Source organism: Papio anubis, chromosome 11 (genome assembly GCF_008728515.1).
Source record: "Papio anubis isolate 15944 chromosome 11, Panubis1.0, whole genome shotgun sequence".
Lineage (NCBI taxonomy): Eukaryota > Metazoa > Chordata > Mammalia > Primates > Cercopithecidae > Papio > Papio anubis.
Genome location: NC_044986.1, coordinates 65,065,452 through 65,074,544, shown reverse-complemented (window position 1 = coordinate 65,074,544; position 9,093 = coordinate 65,065,452).

The window sequence follows — 9,093 nt, the reverse complement described above, 5'->3', positions numbered from 1 at the left end:
TAGAGACAGGGTTTCACTGTGTTAGCCAGGATGGTCCCGATCTCCTGTCCTCGTGATCCACCCGCCTCGGCCTCCCAAAGTGCTGGGATTACAGGCGTGAGCCACTGCACCTGGCCAATTTTTTGTATTTTTAGTAGAGATGAGGTTTCACCATGTTAGCCAGGATGGTCTCCATCTCCTGACCTCGTGATCTGCCCACCTCGGCCTCCCAAAGTGCTGGGATCACAGGCATGAACCACCGCGGGCAGCCTGCCTCTCCCCTCTTTCTTAAAAGAACAAATAAATACCTATGAAGCATTTAAAACATTCCATAATGTTTGAGAAGGATTGATTGAGGATTGGAATAATGATCATTATGTTAACAGAAATTATTTCTGGGTGATGAGATTACAGCAATCTTCTTTCTTTCTTTGAGCTTTCTATACTTCCCAAAAATTCTACAATAAAGAAAGGCCTCAATAATTTTTGGTTTGAAAGAAGTTAAGGCCGCTGGCTCTCCTGCACTTGGGGCCATCAAAGCCAATAAGCTTTCTTTTTTTTTTTTTTTTTTGAGACGGAGTCTCGCTGTGTCGCCCAGGCTGGAGTGCAGTGGCCGGATCTCAGCTCATTGCAAGCTCCGCCTCCCAGGTTTTTACGCCATTCTCCTGCCTCAGCCTCCCGAGTAGCTGGGACTACAGGCGCCCACCACCTCGCCCGGCTAGTTTTTTGTATTTTTTAGTAGAGACGGGGTTTCACCATGTTAGCCAGGATGGTCTCGAACTCCTGACCTCGTGATCCGCCCGTCTCGGCCTCCCAAAGTGCTGGGATTACAGGCTTGAGCCACCGCGCCCGGCCTGCCAATAAGCTTTCTAACCAAGATGAGGAGACCCCACCATTCTATCACCCCATTAGACTTGTGGTCAAAGGGCAGGTCTCAAAGCCTAAAAATATTACTTCTTTGAAAGAATGCTAGAGCCCCAGTCTGTCAAGAAGGCTTGCAACCAAGCACCCTGGCACAGGAGCAAGTTAGCAAAATTCTTATAATTTGAAGTGGAAAATGAGACTAACCCTTCCGGCTACCAGAAAAAAAGAAGAAAGTATGAAAGCCTAAGGCAAGATGCCAAACCTAGTTTCAGGATTATAAAGGAGAAACCACTTATTTTTAGTTTTATTATAACAGAGGGTGTAAAGCTGGGCCTCATATCCCACTATTTACATGCAAATCCCATCAAAAATGAGCTGGCTGCACTCCAGGTGCCCAGATCTCAACAGAACTCTGTTTCCAGTGAAGCCCCTGCCCTCTAGCCCCAGCTTTCTCTTTTCTCTGCTTTCTTATGGGAGGAGAGAAAGGATGCCTTGGATCTCTTTCCTCTCACTCTGAAATTAATTCGAAAACAAACTGTTGGTTTCTCCCTTCTCACATTCCACCTATTACCAATTTTTTTTTTTTTTTTTTTTGAGACTGAGTTTACCTCTTGTTGCCCAGGCTGGAGTGCAATGGCATGATCTCGGCTCACTGCATCCTCTGCCTCCTGGGTTTAAGGGATTCTCCTGCCTCAGCCTCCCTATTAGCTGGGAATACAGGTGCCCGCAACCATGCCTGGCTAATTTTTTGTATTTTTAGTAGAGACGGGGTTTCACCATGTTGACCAGGCTGGTCTCGAACTCCTGACCTCAGATGATCCACCTACCTTGGCCTCCCAAAGTATTGGGATTACAGGCATGAGCCACGCACCCAGCCCTATTGCCATTTTTTTTTTTTTTTTTTTTTTTTTTTTTTAGCCAAAATCCCGCCCTGTGGTGCGATCTCAGCTCACTCCAACCTCCGCCTCCTGGGTTCAAGCGATTCTCCTGCTTCAGCCTCCCGAGTAGCTGGGACTACAGGTGCATGCCACCACGCCCAGCTAATTTTTTTGTATTTTTAGTAGAGACCGGGTTTCACCGTGTTAGCTAGGATGGTCTCGACCTTCTGACCTCATGATCCGCCCACCTTGGCTTCCCAAAGTGCTAGGATTACAGGCGTAAGCCGTGGCACCTGGCCTCAAGACCGAAAACTTGGCCGGGCGCGGTGGCTCAAGCCTGTAATCCCAGCACTTTGGGAGGCCGAGACGGGTGGATCACGAGGTCAGGAGATCGAGACCATCCTGGCTAACATGGTGAAACCCCGTCTCTACTAAAAAATAACAAAAAACTAGCCGGGCGATGTGGCGGACGCCTGTAGTCCCAGCTACTCGGGAGGCTGAGGCAGGAGAATGGCGTGAACCCGGGAGGCGGAGCTTGCAGTGAGCTGAGATCTGGCCACTGCACTCCAGCCTGGGCGACATGATACCCACTCTACTCTAGCTAAACCTCATAGAAAAAAACTGGCTCCGCCACTATCTCACCAGTAAAGGCCAATTGGAAGGCCTAGACTTCCACCCTTGCCAGGTTGTAAAGATGTATCTCCAATTGTCCTCATGCCCCATCCAACTTATGCAGTGGTGATGGAGAAGGCACAGTGGGGAGCACCCCACCCCGGTCAGTGTCAGAGGAGACCACATGGGGAGTTCGGACTTCTACTGGTACCAGCTAGGGATAGAAATTCAAGATCCCCGTGGGGAGAACCCTTTCCTGTCCCCACTGAGGTAGTGTCAGAGGCAGCCTAGTGGAGTGAGGACTTTGACCACAGCTCTGAAATAACAAGGCCACCCTCTGCAGTGTCAGTGGAGGCCACATGGAAAGCAGTAACAAGGAGCCCTTCTACTTCCCAGCCAAGGTGGTACCAGCAGAGGCCTAGTGGAGAGCCTGAACTTCTCTCCCCACCCAGAGGCACCAACAACCTCCCACTTGTCTCTCCTTTCACTGTCAAGGGCGCCTGATTGGAAAACCTGGACTTCCACCCTGATCTGGCAGTAAAAAGGTGGCAACTATTTTCTCCCACTAGAGTGGTGTCAGAGGTTTGAGTGGTATTAGCTAAAATACCAGATTTAAATAAAACCCAGAGTTTTACAATATCACAATGTCCAGGTTTCAATTACAGACCACTCGTTATACCAAGAACCAGGAAGATCTCAAAGTGAACAAGAACACACTCTGGCTGGGCGAAGTGGCTCATGCCTATAATCCCAGCACTTGGGGATGCTGAGGCGAGTGGAAAACTTGAGGCCAGGAATTCGAGACCAGCCTGGCCAACATGGTGAATCCTCACCACTACCAAAAAATACAAAAATTAGCATGGTAGAGTACACCTATAATCCCAGATACTTGGGAGGCTGAGACATGAGAATCACTTGAACCTGGGAGGTAGACATTGCAGTGAGCTGAGGTGGTGCCACTGCCTGGGCAATAGAGTGCGACTGTGTCTGAGAGAGGAAAGGAGAGGGGAGGGGAGGGGAGGGGAGGGGAGGAGAGACACAAACACAGGCATGACACAGATGTTAGAATGATCTGACAAGGACTTATGTCAGAGGTGTGTGAACCAGAGGAACTCCATCTTGAATAGGGGGTGAGTAAAATAAGGCTGAGATCTGGGCAGCTTTCCCAGGAGGTTAGGCATTCTAAGTCACAGGATAAGATAGGAGATTAGCGCAAGATACAGGTCACGAAGACCTTGCTGATAAAACAGGTTGGGGTAAAGAAGCCAGCCAAAACCTACCAAAACCAAGATGGCCGTGAGAGTGACCTCTGGTGTGTTCACTCCTCATTGTATGCTAATTATAATGCATTAGTAAGCTGAAAGACACTCCCACCAGCACCATGACAGTTTACAGATGCCATGGCAACGTCAGGAAGCTACCCTATATGGCCTAAAAGGGGGAAGAAAAAAAAATTTATTTAAATAAATAAATAAAAGGGAGAGGAACGCTCAGTTCTGGGAATTGCCCACCTCTTTCCCAGAAAACTCATGAATAACCCACCCCTTGTTTAGCACATAATTGAGAAATAGCTGTAAGTACCCTTAGTCCAGCAGCCGTGTGCTGCTCCGCCTGTAGAGTAGCCATTGTTTTTTCCTTTACTTTCCTAATAAATTTGCTTTCACTGCACTCAATGGATTGGCCTCGAATTATTTCCTGCATGATATCCAAGAACCCTGTCTTGGGGTCTGGATCAGGACCCCATTCCAGTAACACCTATAGCAGTCATCATAAAAATACTTCAGTGAGCAATTGAGAACATGACTGTGCCAGGCAAGTTGCCTGCAGTCCCAGCTACTGGGAAGGCTGAGGCAGTGGGATCACTTGAATCCTGGAGTTCAAGACCAGCCTGGGCAACACAGAGAGACCCCGTCTCTAAACTGTAACAACAAAAACACACTTGAGGCTAGGCGCGGTGGCTCATGCCTGTAATCCCAGCACTTTGGGAGGCTGAGGCGGGCGAATCATGAGGTCAGGAGAGCGAGACCAGCCTGGCCAACATCATGAAACCCCATCTCCACTAAAAATACCAAAAATTAGTTGGTTGTGGTGGCGGGCACCTGTAATTCCAGCTACTTGGGAGGCTGAGGCAGGAGAATCGCTTGAACCCGGGAGGCAGAGGTTGCAGTGAGCCAAGATCATGCCATTGCACTCCAGCCTGGGTGTCAGTGCAAGACTCCATCTCAAAAAATAAATAAATAAAATAAATAAATAAAAACACACTTGAAACAAACAAACAAAAATTAGGCTGCTCTGTCTATGGAGAAGCCATTCTTTTGTTTCTTTACTTCTCTAGTAAACTTGCTTTCGCTTTATGGGCTCAGCCCAAATTATTTCTTGCGTGAGATCCAAGATCTGTCTCGTGGGGTCTGGATATGGACCTCTTTCTGGTAACATTTTCCTGGCCAACCATAACATGACGATACTGGAGAGACCCTTGACCCAAAGGAAAATCGTCCTCGCAGCACCAGTTGGCTGACTTTGCACTGACCCTGCTTATTCCTTTGAACCATTCGCTGACCACTTACTGCTGTTCAGAAGAAACAAGAGGGATGGATAGCACCTTTTGTTGGGTCTCAGAGTTCTGAATGGCCCTCACTATACCAAGGCTTTCTGACTGAGCTCCTCTCTATCTTGAATACAAGCAACTCTGTTGTTAGGCAGAAATATCATCACCCCTATTTAGCCTGAATAAGTTACAAAAAAGGGATCTTCATTCCTCTGCAACCCTTAGGATTAAGTGTCCCCTTATAGGCTGCGCATGGTGGCTCACACTTGCAATTCCACCACTTTGGAAAGCCAACATGGTCAGATCCACTTGAGCTCAGGAGTTTGAGACTAGCCTGGGCAACATAGTAAGACCTTGTCTCTACTAAAAAGCAAAGTAAATTAGCCAGGAGTGTGGTGCAAGTCCAAGCTAATCAGGAGGCTGAGGTGGGAGAATCACTTGAGCCTAGAAGGTTGAAGCTTCAGTGAGCTATGATGGTGGCACTGCCCTCCAGCCTGGGCGATAGAGCGAGACCCTGTCTTAGGAAAAAAAAAAAAAAGAGTCTACTACTGTACAAGGGAGAGAGGAAATATGTCAGAGGCATTCAAACCAGAGTGACTCCATCTTAAATAGGGCTGGGTAAAATGAGTCTGAGACCCGCGTGGCCTCATTCCCAGGAGGTTAGGCATTCTAAGTCACAGGATAAGACAGGAGGTCCACAGGACTGGTTTCACAAGATACAGGTCACGAAGACCCTGCTGATAAAACGGGATGCTATAAAGAAGCCAGCTAGAACCCACCAAAACCAATATTTCAGGTGGGGCACAGTGGCTTATGCCTGTAATCCCAGCACTTTGGGAGGCCAAGGCAGGTGGATCACTTGAGGTCAGGAGTTTGAGACTAGCCTGGCTAACATGGTGAAACCCTGTTTCTACTAAAAATACAAAATTAGCAGGGTGTTGTGCTGGGTGCCTGTAATCCCAGCTACTCGGGAGGCTGAGGCATGAGAATCACACCACTGCACTCCAGCCTGGGTGACAGAATGGGACTAAACCCCAGAAAAAAAAAAAAAATCCAAGATGGCAAGGAAAGCCATCTCTGATCGTCCTCCTGCTCATTATATGCTAATTATAATATATTAGCATGCTAAAAGACATTCCCACTATCACCATGACAGCTTACAAATGACACGGCAATGTACCTATGTGGTCTGAAAGGGGGAGGAAACCTCACTTCCTGAAAATTCTTGCCCCTTTCCTGGAAGACTCATGAATAATTCACCTCTTGTTTAGTATATGATAGAGAAATAACCATAAAAATAGCCAACCAGCAGCCCTTGGGGCTTCTCTATCTATGGAGTAGCCATTCTTTTATTTCTTTGCTTCTCTAATAAACTTGCTTTCACTTAAAAAAAATCTCAACAAAGAAATAAAAAACCTTAGTCAGGCACGGTGGCTGGTGCCTGTTAATCCCAGCACTTTGGGAGGCCGAGATGAGTGGATCACTTGAGGCCAGGAGGTCGAGACCAGCCTGGCCAACTTGGTGAAACCCTCGTCTCTACCAAAAATGAAAAAAAAAAAAACTAGCTAGGCATGGTGGCACACACCTGTAGTCCCAGCTACTTGGGAGGCTGAGGCAGGAGAATTACTTGAACCTGGGAGTCAGAGGTTAAGCAGAGATCACCCCACTGCACTCCAGCCTGGGCAATAGAATGAAACTCTGTCTAAAAAACCAAACAAACAACAAAAACAAAAACAAACAAACAAACAAAAATCCCTGAGCAATGGAAGATACAAAAAAGAACCAAATTAAAAGATGAGAATTAAAAAAAAGAAGAAGAAATAAAAAAACTCAATGGATGACCCAGCAATTCCATTCCTAACTATACATCCAAGAGGAATGAAAACATATGTCCATATAAAAATATGTACATGAATGCTCATAGCAGCATTATTCATAATAGTCCACGAGTGGAAACAGTGCAAATGTCCCTCAATTGAAGAATGGATAAATGAGGTTTATCCACACAATTACTCAGTCATAAAAAATAAATGAAGAGCTGGGCACGGTGGCTCACGCCTGTAATCCCAGCACTTTGGGAGGCCAATGCAGGCGGATCACCTGAGGTCGGGAGTTTGAGACCAGCCTGACCAACATGGAGAAACCCTGTCTCTACTAAAAATACAAAATTAGCCGGGCGTGGTGGCGCATGCCTGTAATACCAGCTACTTGGGAGGCTGAGGCAGGAGAATCGCTTGAACCTGGGAGGCGGAGGTTGCAGTGAGCTGAGATTGTGCCATTGCACTCCAGCCTGGGCAACAAGAGTGAGACTCAGTCTCAAAAATAAAAATAAAAAATAAAAAATAAAAATAAATAAATGAAGAGCCGGGCGCAGTGGCTCACACCTGTAATCCCAGCACTTTGGGAGGCCGAGATGGGCAGATCACCTGAGGTCAGGAGTTTGAGACCATCCTCAACATGGAGAAACCCCATCTCTACTAAAAATACAAAATTAGCTGGGCGTGGTGGTGCATGCCTGTAATCCCAGCTACTCAGGAGGCTGAGGCAGGAGAATTGCTTGAACCTGGGAGGCGGAGGTTGCAGTGAGCCGAGATTGTGCCATTGCACTCCAGCCTGGGCAACAAGAGCGAGGCTTGGTCTCAGAAAATAAATAAATAAATAAATAAATGAAGTAAATGCTATAATATGGATGAATCTCGAAAACATCATACTTTCTTTTGAACCATTGTTTTATGAAAAAAGGGGAGAGAAAAGCTCACAGCAAGTGAAAGCAACTAGACAGAAAAGATCACACATTGCCTGATTCTAGTTATTTATTTATTTAGAGACAGGGTCTTGCTCTGTTATCCACACTGGAGTCTAGTGGCAAGATCTTAGCTCACTGCAACCTCTGCCTCCTGGGCTCAAGTGATTCTCCCACCTCAGCCTACTGAGTACCTGGGATTACAGGTGCACGCCACTCCGCCCAGTTAGTTTTTTGTATTTTTCTTAGAGAGAGGATTTCACGGTGTTGCTGATCTCGAACTCCTGGGCTTGGGCAATCTGCCCACCTAGGCCTCCCAAAGTGCTGAGGTTACAGGCATAGGACACCACTTCCAGCCAACAATAGTGACTTTAATGCTATGTGAATTTTATTTCAGTTTTTAAAATTGCGAGCAAACGACAACAAAACTGTCCTCACATTGCTGAGCACCAAGCATGTGGGAAGCGCTGAGGAGCTGAGGAGCTGAGGAGCTGGCCTGAGAGCACTTACTGAGGTGTCTGGGCCTCCAGGTGGGCAAAGATTGGCTATTCTTGGGGACTGACCGGCAACTTCACCCTGTCACAGAAATGTCTATAGCTATAGCCAGGTATGGTGTCTCATGTCTGTAGTCCCAACTACTCTGGAGGCTGAGGTGGAAGGATGCCTTGTACCCAGGAATTTGAGATCAGTCTTGGTAACATAGCAAGACCCCCATCTCAGAAATAATTTTAAAAAAAGGAACTCTATCCTCAACTAATTCCTCCTCAAAGGAACAAACAACAACAACAACAAAAAAAACAACTACCTAGACGGAGTCAAAGGATTACAAAAAACCTAGAGGGAAGTACATTTCATCTTTAGAATTTATCTAGTGTGCTCTTATTTTTTTTTTCCTCAGAATCTTGTTCTGTCACCCAGGTTGGAGTGCAGCGGCATGATCTTGGCTCACTGCAACCTCCACCTCCTGGGTTCAAGCAGTTCTCCTGCTTCAGCCTCCCGAATAGCTGGGATTACAGGAGTCCGCCACCATGCCCAGCTAACTTTTGTATTTTTACTAGAAACAGGGTTTCACCATCTTGGCCAGGCTGGTCTTGAACTTCTGACCGTGTGATCCACACGCCTTGGCCTCCCAAAGTGCTGGGATTACAGGCGTGAGCCGCTGTGCCTGGATAAAATCTGTTATTTCTTTTGCTCTATGGATACATCTCTCTTTACCTCTCAGGATTCAAAAAAATTGAGACAAACACCTTTAGGTCATGGGGTTTCTACCTATTGCTATAATACTCTCCTTCACTCCATTCCACCTCTAAAGCTCCACCTTAGCTAAGAAGCTAGGTCAGAGATCATACAAATGGCGGGGATGGCTTGGTTTATCCCCAGCTCCACCTCCCGGACAGAAACTGAGTCTCTGTAAGAATATTATTTGGTTCTCCTGTGGCCTGACCTTGTTGTTTTATCAGACTGCTCTA